This window comes from Rhynchophorus ferrugineus, unplaced genomic scaffold, assembly GCF_030347505.1.
Source record: "Rhynchophorus ferrugineus isolate W39M unplaced genomic scaffold, kcgeb_rfMv2 rfM1, whole genome shotgun sequence".
NCBI lineage: Eukaryota > Metazoa > Arthropoda > Insecta > Coleoptera > Curculionidae > Rhynchophorus > Rhynchophorus ferrugineus.
Window position 1 is genome coordinate 8,963,712 of NW_027472580.1, and position 13,852 is coordinate 8,977,563.

The following is a 13,852-nucleotide window of genomic DNA, read 5'->3' on the forward strand; positions in this document are numbered from 1 at the left end:
ACAGGGGTAATGCTGGGCATATTCACCAGAATAGAGAATGGGCTAGGGTTTCTCACTCAAACGTTCCTATGGGTTTATAACACACAGTCGGGCGCTTCCATATTTAAGCCAGTTTTATCCAACAAGTTTATATTAGATATGGTTTATAACTAAAATATATCACAATGTTTATTTATTATTATGTGTTTACTAATTCTCTTGATGCGTAAACACGGCCATATTTTCTTATCGTTTATTCATACCGCACTATATACATGCAGTCATAGGATATAAATAAGAATATTATACAACATATCTGTTAGAGCACCTATAATTGTAAATATCAATACTTTTATTGCAACAACCAAATATTGGTTTGCATGTTACATGACTATAAGATTATTAAATTACGTAGATTGTTAAAATGGTGATCATAAGTAATCAGCAATTTGGTCATTCGATTGTGCCTCTTCATAACTTTCGTTTTGAGGTCAATAGCAACTAAAAATAAGACGAATCGACCTCTTTTCGGTATAACTTAGTTCAAAATCATTACTTTTCAACTGTAACTAATGATGGTACCACATACGGCTAATATAGCGCTAGGTCTTGTCCTCTATGTGATAAAATTATCTTGATGTAAATAATGACGTCAAAAGAAGTTTGTGAGAATCACGTGCCGTATTTTTGTCTGTCTATCTGTGATATATGAGTAAACACACTTCGAATAGGAATTTGTATTGATATTAGGCGTGCTGATTATTTCCCACCAGATATAAACAGTCGAATTCCATATCTTATTTTAAACGGGTATAGCCAACCAGCACTAGCTACTAAATATTCAGCCTCTTTCAATTTTTTATTTAACAATTTAACTCTTTCTTTAAGTATTTCGTCGATAGTGCTTTTTCCGTTATTTTAAAAAATATTTTAAAAGGAATTATCCATTTTAGGTGTTACACTCTGTAAAACTGCCTTCATTTATGATTTTCACTTTGTCAGTTAAATTTAAAAACTTCCTTTAGTTAAAAGTTTTAAAATTAAAAAAATACATACAGCCGAACATAGAACCTCCTCCTTTTTTGAAGTCAGTTAATAATCTAAATAAAATCGAAGGGCGCCAAAAAGTTCAAATGTTTGATTGAGGAAACGATGATTAGGAAACTGGAAGTGACGTCAATGTCTCGTAACCCTTCTGATAGGTGTTTCTTTATTACAGTCATCTAGCCTATTGCAACATTTTGTATTTTTTGACTCTATTATTTTCTGCTTAACTGTTACATTAATAGTAAGATCTCTAAATGAATTTATATTTGTAGGAATGTTCGTCAGGTCGGTCAGTCTTTTGTTAAAACACTCACTACTATTTTTGGAAGGAATTTGCACGAGAACTGAAAACACTGGTTGAAAAAATACTGTTTATTTTTAATATTAAATTATACATGTGGTCGACGGGAGAATTGAAAGGATATTAGGTTAGGTAGAGGAAGTACGGTAGCGCTATGGAAGTGGTACTATTACAAGGGGACGGAGAAAAGAAAAAAAAAGAGAACGAGACGTCGTCGTGATGGTCTTTTATAGCCTGGAACTGCATGGTACCAATCCACCGGCGTTGCCAACCTTTATACTTGTTGGTGAATTCGTGGTGGCCTAAATGGTCGTGGAGGTCGCCCTATATTCAATTGTATTTTGAAGTATTAATAAGTATAAGTATTTGTAATTAGCATCAAGTTAATCAAATATTAGCTAATTCAAATACTACCCAGCCTTGTGCAGAATTAAATCGGGAACTAACAATCAGACGTCGCGTTCTCAAGTGTAAGGAGTACTTTTATTTCTTGGTAAATAAAATACAAATAGTCAACAAACATTATAATGGTCACTATCTTGATAATATACAAGGTGTTACAACGGTGATTACAATAACAATCGTCTATCAAATACGTCAGCAAGATACTCTTCGAGAGACTAAGAAACTATATGATACCCAGTCAAGGCGTCGGCCTTTATATCCAAAAGAGTAATGCTGTGTTAGTGAAACTTGTTTAAATTTAGTCGCTTTAATTATATTCTCGACCTTATAACATGTTTATATGATGAAATAATAACGAATGCATACCAAATATCATCTTCTCGTTAATATCAACTTACAAAATCATGCATTTAAAAAAAATACGAATAAAAATTCTAACGATGACCGACCGAAAATATATATTCCGATCAAATTTCGACAAAACCCGTACCGTTGGCTCCACAAACAATGTCAATTATCAAGTTGTTTGACCTTAACTTTGAAATGTGGAAGATTATTTATATATTTGAGCGTTTGTCGACCGGCCCGTTACATTTAATTCCCCTGATTAACGAGCGTTGTGTCGTCGCAGTTGATGATTCGACAAATTAAAGGCGTCCGCCGCGAACTATTCTTAAATTTGGGATACGGCCATGATTGATGGCCGGTGACATCGCGTTTTAAAAACGCCACCGGTAGTGATAACGTGAACACGTGCGGTGCCTTTAATTTATACCAGGTTTAAAGTCTTAAGTATAATTATAGGCGGTCAATGTTTTATTTATTTATTAACATCGAAACAATGGGAATATAAATAACAGCAACAGAAGTCGGATTGTTGTATTTGATTTGTTTTTTAAGTTAGTACTGCCGTTTCAGCAGCTATACGGTCGATAATAAATTATATTAGGATTTATAGTCCTAAGTGCTTTTTAATTAGAATTATACTTTGTTTCTCTTGTTGAAATGAGCGTTCCCTAACTGAAATTAAAGTAATTAAAGTATAAGTACAGAATCTATAAATACTTTTAATCTAATTAACTAGCCAATCCTACAGACATTGACCTATCTGAGCTAAGAGTATTCAATCTGAACTAGAATAAATAACTAATACGCTCGTGAAGGTAGTAACTAGCCTTGGAAACTATCGACTGAAAACAGTCGAAACAGTCGATAGTCAAAAACCTAGCGAATGACAATAGTAATTACTATTTTCAGTCAAAAGCACGGTTCGACTGTTATTTTCAATTAGTCTTAAATACTTTTTTAATTAGAATTATAGTTTGTTTCTCTTATCGAAATGAGCGTTCCCTAACTGAAATTAAAGTAATTAAAGTATAAGTACAGAATCTATAAATACTTTTAATCTAATTAACTAGCCAATCCTACAGATACTGACCTATCTGAGCTAAGAGTATTCAATCTGAACTAGAATAAATAACTAATACGCTCGTGAAGGTAGTAACTAGCCTTGGAAACTATCGACTGAAAACAGTCGAAACAGTCGATAGTCAAAAACCTAGCGAATGACAATAGTAATTACTATTTTCAGTCAAAAGCACGGTTCGACTGTTATTTTCAATTAGTCTTAAATACTTTTTTAATTAGAATTATAGTTTGTTTCTCTTATCGAAATGAGCGTTCCCTAACTGAAATTAAAGTAATTAAAGTATAAGTACAGAATCTATAAATACTTTTAATCTAATTAACTAGCCAATCCTACAGATACTGACCTATCTGAGCTAAGAGTATTCAATCTGAACTAGAATAAATAACTAATACGCTCGTGAAGGTAGTAACTAGCCTTGGAAACTATCGACTGAAAACAGTCGAAACAGTCGATAGTCAAAAACCTAGCGAATGACAATAGTAATTACTATTTTCAGTCAAAAGCACGGTTCGACTGTTATTTTCAATTAGTCTTAAATACTTTTTTAATTAGAATTATAGTTTGTTTCTCTTATCGAAATGAGCGTTCCCTAACTGAAATTAAAGTAATTAAAGTATAAGTACAGAATCTATAAATACTTTTAATCTAATTAACTAGCCAATCCTACAGATACTGACCTATCTGAGCTAAGAGTATTCAATCTGAACTAGAATAAATAACTAATACGCTCGTGAAGGTAGTAACTAGCCTTGGAAACTATCGACTGAAAACAGTCGAAACAGTCGATAGTCAAAAACCTAGCGAATGACAATAGTAATTACTATTTTCAGTCAAAAGCACGGTTCGACTGTTATTTTCAATTAGTCTTAAATACTTTTTTAATTAGAATTATAGTTTGTTTCTCTTATCGAAATGAGCGTTCCCTAACTGAAATTAAAGTAATTAAAGTATAAGTACCGAATCTATAAATACTTTTAATCTAATTAACTAGCCAATCCTACAGATACTGACCTATCTGAGCTAAGAGTATTCAATCTGAACTGGAATAAATAACTAATACGCTCGTGAAGGTAGTAACTAGCCTTGGAAACTATCGACTGAAAACAGTCGAAACAGTCGATAGTCAAAAACCTAGCGAATGACAATAGTAATTACTATTTTCAGTCAAAAGCACGGTTCGACTGTTATTTTCAATTAGTCTTAAATACTTTTTTAATTAGAATTATAGTTTGTTTCTCTTATCGAAATGAGCGTTCCCTAACTGAAATTAAAGTAATTAAAGTATAAGTACAGAATCTATAAATACTTTTAATCTAATTAACTAGCCAATCCTAGAGATACTGACCTATCTGAGCTAAGAGTATTCAATCTGAACTAGAATAAATAACTAATACGCTCGTGAAGGTAGTAACTAGCCTTGGAAACTATCGACTGAAAACAGTCGAAACAGTCGATAGTCAAAAACCTAGCGAATGACAATAGTAATTACTATTTTCAGTCAAAAGCACGGTTCGACTGTTATTTTCAATTAGTCTTAAATACTTTTTTAATTAGAATTATAGTTTGTTTCTCTTATCGAAATGAGCGTTCCCTAACTGAAATTAAAGTAATTAAAGTATAAGTACAGAATCTATAAATACTTTTAATCTAATTAACTAGCTAATCCTACAGACATTGACCTATCTGAGCTAAGAGTATTCAATCTGAACTAGAATAAATAACTAATACGCTCGTGAAGGTAGTAACTAGCCTTGGAAACTATCGACTGAAAACAGTCGAAACAGTTGATAGTCAAAAACATAGCGAATGACAATAGTAATTACTATTTTCAGTCAAAAGCACGGTTCGACTGTTATTTTCAATTAGTCTTAAATACTTTTTTAATTAGAATTATAGTTTGTTTCTCTTATCGAAATGAGCGTTCCCTAACTGAAATTAAAGTAATTAAAGTATAAGTACAGAATCTATAAAGACATTTAATCTAATTAACTAGCTAATCCTACAGACATTGCCCTGTCTGAGCTAAGAGTATTCAATCTGAACTGGAATAAATAACTAATATGCTCGTGAAGGTAGTAACTAGCCTTGGAAACTATCGACTGAAAACAGTCGAAACAGTCGATAGTCGCAAAACAGTCGATAGTCAAAAACCTAGCGAATGACAATAGTAATTATTATTTTCAGTCAAAAGCACGGTTGGACTGTTTTTTTCAATTAGTCTTGAATGCCTTTCTAATTAGAATTATAGTTTGTTTCTCTTATTGAAATGAGCGTTCGCTAACTGAAATTAAAGTAATTAAAGTATAAGTACAGAATCTATAAAGACATTTAATCTAATTAACTAGCTAATCCTACAGACATTGCCCTGTCTGAGCTAAGAGTATTCAATCTGAACTGGAATAAATAACTAATACGCTCGTGAAGGTAGTAACTAGCCTTGGAAACTATCGACTGAAAACAGTCGAAACAGTCGATAGTCGCAAAACAGTCGATAATCAAAAACCTAGCGAATGACAATAGTAATTACTATTTTCAGTCAAAAGCACGGTTGGACTGTTTTTTTCAATTAGTCTTAAATGCTTTTTTAATTAGAATTATAGTTTGTTTCTCTTATTGAAATGAGCGTTCCCTAACTGAAATTAAAGTAATTAAAGTATAAGTACAGAATCTATAAAGACATTTAATCTAATTAACTAGCTAATCCTACAGACATTGCCCTGTCTGAGCTAAGAGTATTCAATCTGAACTGGAATAAATAACTAATACGCTCGTGAAGGTAGTAACTAGCCTTGGAAACTATCGACTGAAAACAGTCGAAACAGTCGATAGTCGCAAAACAGTCGATAGTCAAAAACCTAGCGAATGACAATAGTAATTACTATTTTCAGTCAAAAGCACGGTTGGACTGTTTTTTTCAATTAGTCTTAAATGCTTTTTTAATTAGAATTATAGTTTGTTTCTCTTATTGAAATGAGCGTTCCCTAAGTGAAATTAAAGTAATTAAAGTATAAGTACAGAATCTATAGACATTTAATTTAATTAACTAGCTAATCCTATAGACATTGCCCTGTCTGAGCTAAGAGTATTCAATCTGAACTGGAATAAATAACTAATACGCTCGTGAAGGTAGTAACTAGCCTTGGAAACTATCGACTGAAAACAGTCGAAACAGTCGATAGTCGCAAAACAGTCGATAGTCAAAAACCTAGCGAATGACAATAGTAATTACTATTTTCAGTCAAAAGCACGGTTGGACTGTTTTTTTCAATTAGTCTTAGATGCTTTTTTAATTAGAATTATAGTTTGTTTCTCTTATTGAAATGAACGTCCCCTAACTGAAATTAAAGTAATTAAAGTATAAGTACAGAATCTATAGACTTTTAATCTAATTAACTAGCTAATCCTACAGACGTTGCCCTGTCTGAGCTAATAGTATTCAATCTGAACTGGAATAAATAACTAATACGCTCGTGAAGGTAGTAACTAGCCTTGGAAACTATCGACTGAAAACAGTCGATAGTCGCAAAACAGTCGATAGTCAAAAAACTAGCGAATGACAATAGTAATTACTATTTTCAGTCAAAAGCACGGTTCGACTGTTTTTTTTTTCAATTCGTGATGTTAGACGAAGATGTACGAACCCCTTCCTGTATAAATTGTGACAGAGAAAAGGACGGAGATTGGAGCAGTTAATATTTTATGTGCTTATTTTTACCAATGACAGTATAAGCGAGACGGAAATATATATATTCCTTCATGTACTAACTATAAAAAAAAACAGGTAAAAAAATAATTACTAAATACTTATATTTACAAGCAATTAATAATTTCATTTTAAACGAAGTAGAATTACTTTTATATTTGAATGTTCTGTGGATATGTAAAAAGGAATGGAATTTTTCTGTGGAATGTAATAATACCCCGCAAATATTTTATCGTATTTTAATATATTAATTGATATTTTTAAACAATAAACTATAATAAATATAGACAATTCAACAGAACTTAAACAAAACCTAAAAACTAAAGATGTACAATAACGAATAAGAATAAAAAACGAATTAATGACATAATTAAAAACGATCGCATATAACTACTAGAGCTTTTTTAAATAAAGTAAATGCTTTATTTATTATTGAACGGAAATATTTTTTAACAAAAATCTAGAGAGTAATCGAAATATTACCTATTATTGCCATAAAAACAGTCAAATGTATTTTACTATTTATCATTCACAATTCTAATCTTTTTACCCTATTACATTAACAATCTTGAAAAACATGGTTCCAAAATGCTGAAATATTAATATACAATGTATTATTATTTAGAAGCAAAAAAAATCATAAAACTATATATATTACATATAAATCTATGTAAGCATAAAATGGGTGTATATTTTATTAAGGTCGCGGCTAGGACGACAGAGCCAGAACGTTTAAAAATCAGTCGAATGAAACTAGTAGAACCAAAAATAGTAACTAAAACTACACGAGTGAAACAGTCGATAGTAAATAGTAACAAAATCAGTTGGACCGAACATAGCGACTCAAAACAGTTACTGGTAAAGAGAAGTCAATTAATAAACAGTCGATAGTCGATTTCAGTCGATAGTTCCCAACACTAATAGTGACCGATGGAACTGACGTCATTTTTTCTTAGATGTTCCTGTTTTTTATATCAATGATATTGGCACAAAAAGCAATTTCTGGAAACTAATGCCTGTAGTGGCTGTGGTGGCTGTACCAATGGTGCCAATCTTAGCCACTGGCACAACACAATCCAGGGACTAAATGCCTTTCAATATGAACATACAAAGTTTATTGGTTCATTAGCAACAACTTTTTGTGAAATGTAATCGCTTGCCGCTTTATAATTGAATGCAGCTCGATGGCGATTAAGAGCAACATTTCTATGTTATTCATTTTAACTTTTTTAACTCAATATATTTGTTACAGATTTTTCTTTCAATTTTTTAATTCCTTCCGAATAATAGATTTTCTCAAGACCCTCGAACTAGGCGCTTTTCCAGTGATGAGGTCCTTCTTTCAATCCAAATCCCTTACCACCCAGTCATTTCCTAAGGTTTAGAAACTGTAAATAGTATCAAAGGGCTAAAGCTGCTAAACCAGAATATGCTGTTCGTTTTTGCTCCAAACCAATATCAAAATTGGTCTACTTCGGAGTTCACCAGGAGGAACTCACTATTTTGATTGTTCCTTGATCTCAGGTGTCTTGTGATATAACCACGTTTCGAAACGGCGCAAAAAGTCATTAAGTTAAAAACTTTATCATTCACCAACATATATTAATGTAAAATGAGATGTCCCCGCTCAGTTGAGTACTCACGTACATTCATTCTCTAATGATTCCATGGATTTTATTGGGGATTTCTGGCATCGCTCAACATTCGTGCCAATTGTGCCGGTACTGCTACAATGCAACTCAGTAAACCACGCCTTAACTATTGAAATTCGCCCTTTCTTGGTTTCGAAGTTTTGCAAAAAATTAGCACACAAAATAAATTCAGCAAAGGGAAGAGGGTAAAATATCACAAATTGGAAAGATGAGACGGGGTGGACAATAGGAACGTAACTTCAGACAATTGTTTCTCTATGGACCTTTCAGCTCGAAAGAATCACAAAAAGCTTTGACTAATTATTACTTAAACCCCATTGAATGATACCATATCGGAGTATCATTAACATATAAGATGACAAGAGACAATACAAATTGTAATATACTATTAATAATTTGAGATATTTACTTTGATGCAACAGACCTATTATCTTGTTTTGCATATTTTTTCCGAGAAAGTGTTTTACATTCTAGGAAATTATTACAAAAAAATTAACGTCATTATGCTCAAACAGCTTGTCATTTGTTTATCAAACTTTTTAATGATAACGGAGAAATCTTCGAAGTACTCTTTGCGCAACCACTTTAGAGTTTTACAAAATTCTAATTTTTGAATCATTTCTAGCTTGAATATAATTTTTAGAATTTGTCGGTGTATTTTTCAGATTTGAAAGAGATGCTTCCAATTTTAAAAACCTTGTTCTCAAAGAGACTTGATCACATCCTCAAGAAAATGTTTTTTGTAGAAACCTCAGATAAAAAGAAAAATTGATTACAAATGTTTTTCAATTTATAGGGAAATATAAAAACAAAATATAAATTGCAGGCTAATGTTGGCCACTAAGCGACGCATATATCTCTTTTATATATTTGAGATTTACATATTATTTCATCTATTAATATTAAAACCAGGGTTGGGCTGAACTTTCCGCCTTGCTTGGGTTCTAAAGGTTTTTGAGTATTGGTATTTATCCAGTACCTTTCTAGAATAATACTTACAATTTTATTAGATATTCTTTTTTGTTGTAATATAACCTATATTATTTATTTTCTAACTCTGGCAAATGCCTTTTCCAAATCAATGAATGCTAGATATATCTGTTTTTTGCATTGTAGTTTTTCCACTAACAGTTCAATTTAAAAGTCCCCGGCCTAACACATAGATGGCGCTACTAGAATTAAATGTTTTTTAGTTAGCCCTAAGCCTCAAAAGATGCGTGTATAAATTTGACAGCTGTCGGATCATTAGTTTGTGAATTATAGCATTTTGAGTAAACCAACTTTTGCTATTGTGAAAAAAATGGATAAAAAGGAATTTCAAGTGTTGATAAAATATTGCTTTTTGAAGGGAAAAAATAAAGTTGAAGCAAAAACTTGGCTTGATACCGAAAGGAAAATCAATCATCAAGGATTGGTATGCTAAGTTTAGACGTGGTGAAGTGAGCAAATACCGAAGCAATGACCGAAGACGATGAACGCAGTGGACGCCCAAAAGAGGTTGTTGCCGACGAAAACATCCACAAAATGATTTTGAATGACCCTAAATTGAAATTGAATGAAATAGCAGACACTCTAAAGATATCAATTGAACGTGTACATCATATAATTCACGAATATTTGGGTATGGGAAAGCTCTGTGCAAAGTGGGTGCCGCGCGAGCTCAATTTTGACCAAAAACAACGACAAGTTGATGATTCGGAGCAGTGTTTGAAGATGATCAAGCGTAATAAACCCTAGTTTTTGTGTCGATATGTGACAATGGATGAGACATGGCTCCATCATTTCACTCCGAAGACCTATCGACAGTCATCCGAGTGGGCTGCATACGATGAACCCGGTCCAAAGCATGGGAAAACGCAACAGTCGGCTGGCAAGGTTATGGCGTCTGTATTTTGGGATGCGCATGGAATAATTTACATTGACTACCTTGAAAAAGGAAGGACCATCAACAGCAACTATTACATAGCGTTATTGGGCCGTTTGAAGGCACGGACGAAATTGCCGAAAAACGGCCGCATTTGAAGAAAAAGAAAGTGCTGCTTCACCAAGATAATACACCGTGTCATAAGTCAATGAAAACGATGGCAAAAATCCATGAATTAGGTTTCGAATTGCTACCTCATCCACAATATTCTCCAGATCTGGCCTATTTCCTGTTCTCAGATCTCAAAGGAACGCTCGCTGGGAAGAAATGTTCGTCGAATGAATAGGTGATCGCTGAAACTGAGGCCCATTTTGAAGCAAAGGACAAATCGTACTACAAAAATGCTATCAAAAAGTTGGAGGGTCGCTATAATGAGTGTATCACCCTTGAAGGGAATTTTGTTGAATAAAAAAAAAATTTGCCAAAAAATTTGTTTTGCTATGGTAGGCCGGGGACTTCTCATTTGATCTGTTATATGTTTTGTACTGAATATGTGATTGTAGCAATTTAGTAGTAGACAAGAGTCTACTATAATTTTAAAGTATATCTTCATGGTTGTGCATAGCAGAGCAATTCCTTTCTAATCATTATAGTCTCTTTTATCTCCTTTTTATGTATCGGAAAAATAAGTAACAATTATTTAAAAATAATGCTTTCTAATCCACTTCTTTCCACATTCCTGGTACTCTTATCTTAACACAGTGCATTTCTGTTCCTCAGTTTTCTCAGTACGATCTTTGATTCTACAATTATTATCTCCCCTATGTTCTAGCTTTCTTTTCTTGTTGATCTTATTGGTCTACGGATAAAGCAATTCCTGAAAGTATGTAATCTTCAGTTATTATTTTGTATATTTTACAGTTTTCAGTTGACTTTTCGTTCAGATAGATTTACAGTTTATCTAGGTTTTCTTCTTTTGTTTTATTTCCATTTGTATTTCGTCGGACTACCATGCTGTTTGTTTTTGGTAATAAAGTAACTATGGTTTTAATTACTGAGAATGGCTGTGAAAAGCGGATCACGTACAACACCAATGTGTCAAAAATGTGGCAAAAGGTCATCGATCAAACCAGCACATATATCATTGATTGGTGTTTGAAATGTATTTGAATAAATTCTCCTTGGAAACAAGAAAAAACCTGTACCCGTATTATTGAAAAAGCTAACACCTAATGTAATAATTTAATCTGTAATGTAAATCTAATTAATTTAGTACTGGTAAACCATATATCATTTGAATAAGCTATAAACAACCCTAATTGTTTTTAAATCCCCATTTTCAAACGTCTATATTCCAAGCTGTCCAATTAAGAAAAAAATTCAAAACTAATTAATATTTTCGTCATTGTTTAAGGAACTAATTATAGTGATTTAATCAGATATTTTATTGTATCAGATAATGGGGATTAACTAACACAGATGCCAGAATATTTAGCGAATGTTTCATCATGTTCCTCGTCATTATTACGGTTTCCACCATCTGATAATGTAACGGATTACTTTTTTTGATAAATTGAGCATTGAGTCATTAATCGAGTAATATTATTTGTTTATATACCGATGTCTGAATGACTTTTTGTGTTGATAATTGTGTTAATATATCTCAAAACCTTGCGATACTGACGTATTTAGTTAATGCAGCGCTTACTGTTCGTTATCGTATTATGTGATTTATTTATGAACTTATCTGCTTTATTAATTATCTGCACTGTATTTTACCATCTGTAAACATTGCTAATTTTTAATAAATATTGTCCATAGCTACACGTTATTTTGTATATTTGTAAGCGTTTCAAAAAGGCGGGAAAATAAACTTGCCTCTTGATCCTACTGGGATGGCTAATACTGAAGCACCATTCGATAATATTTTAATGTATTTATTATTACTTTTTTATTTTTTAAAATATTTTAAAGTCTGCTTTTATCAACCAGGGCTTATCTGGACTGGACCTGCTGTTTAATGTGGGTTCCGAACCTATTGTTCCATACGTCCTCGGCATTAAGCCTACCGACTGGCGAGTGACCAATTTAAAAATAATCCCAGAAGATATCCGGTCTTACCCGGCGTGGTTACTGGCGTGACTGGGATCATTTTCTTTGTCGGATTTTGTACTCTTGCCTAGGACAATCACAAACATAAATTTACGACCATGCCCAATTATCACTGCGCCAACCAAGCCGGCATTTATTATTACTGAAAAATATCAGGCCTGTACATTAAAAATTTTAAGGAAAAGATTTACAACAGATGGTGTGTCTGTGTATTAAATTGCATCGGATACATTTGGAACCAAGTTCGTGTTGAAGCTTCAGTGACAGACTTCACTTTTCAGTATCTGCCATTTCGTCGAAGTATAAACAAAATATTTTTAGTGCGTTAAAATGCCTGAATTTGTACTGAGTATGGATCGCTGGATCTTTTGTTTACATTGATACTTCCCCTCGTCACCAATAGCTATCGGTGCAGAAAATATATGCAAACTCAATATTTTAAAAGCTAAATAAGCTAAAGCAGAATTGAACTATATAGAATATGTACAATTTCTCTTAAACAGAGCTGATCAAAAAGCATGGTTTGCCTTAATTAAAATACAATTTACAAAATATCTCGCATGTATTATACTTAAAATGTAAAATATAAGATATTCTTAAGTCGTGTATTTGAAATATGAAATACAAAACATAGTGTTTTAACTATTTTTATTTAAAATACAAAGTCTAAAATATAGTTAGGGTATATAAATAGAATAGAACTTTAGGGTAAATGATGTTGCTCGGTGAATGGAGGTAAAACGAAATGAAATAATGGTGTTTATATTATATGACTTTATTTATTGGCTATATAAAAAAATGTCTGAACCAACCGATGGTTGAGCACTGAAATGAATCGAAATACCCTTCAATAACATCCCAGATAAACGTCTCGGGGTTGCCGCCAGCTATTCGTTATCGAGTCCTAGTTGGCGCTGCTGGCACCCAGCCCGTGTTCAACATCTGGGATTATATTTCTGGGTATTTTGTAGACCGTTATTCCACGATGTAAAATTCGACATGCCTCAAGCTCGCTACAGAACTAATCCAATCTAGCCTATTAATGAGTAAACAAAGATTTTCCATCCATGAATACTAGATTTTCAAATGTACAATCAGACAAACACACTATTATTAGGAATGAATAAAACCTCTTATAGAAAAAAATTATTCTAGAAGTCCTGATGGACACAAATCTGTGTTTTAATGTATGAATGCACTTTTCCTTCTCCTAGGAAGCTCACTCAATCTAAATCCATTTTTAATGTCGCTGATTAATCACAGTACTACTTTGCAAACCAAATAAAATCACCATCTTCTTGCTAGTAGTACTAATTCTGTTATCTCCAGATATTATTTCATGCTATATTTTGATTTGTTT

At 32.6% G+C, this 13,852-nt stretch overlaps 1 protein-coding gene and 1 long non-coding RNA gene across 2 annotated transcripts in view; one reads left to right on the forward strand and one right to left on the reverse strand.

Annotated features, from left to right (window-relative positions):
• The window catches only part of Pino (protein pinocchio), a 269,586-nt gene that overhangs the window by 154,617 nt on the left and 101,117 nt on the right, over positions 1–13,852 (reverse strand). The window lies entirely within an intron of this gene.
• LOC143194920 (uncharacterized) lies at positions 2,007–8,085 on the forward strand. Its single transcript, XR_013005408.1, has 3 exons — positions 2,007–2,947; positions 3,935–6,332; positions 6,693–8,085. It is a non-coding gene; the product is annotated as an uncharacterized LOC143194920 (long non-coding RNA).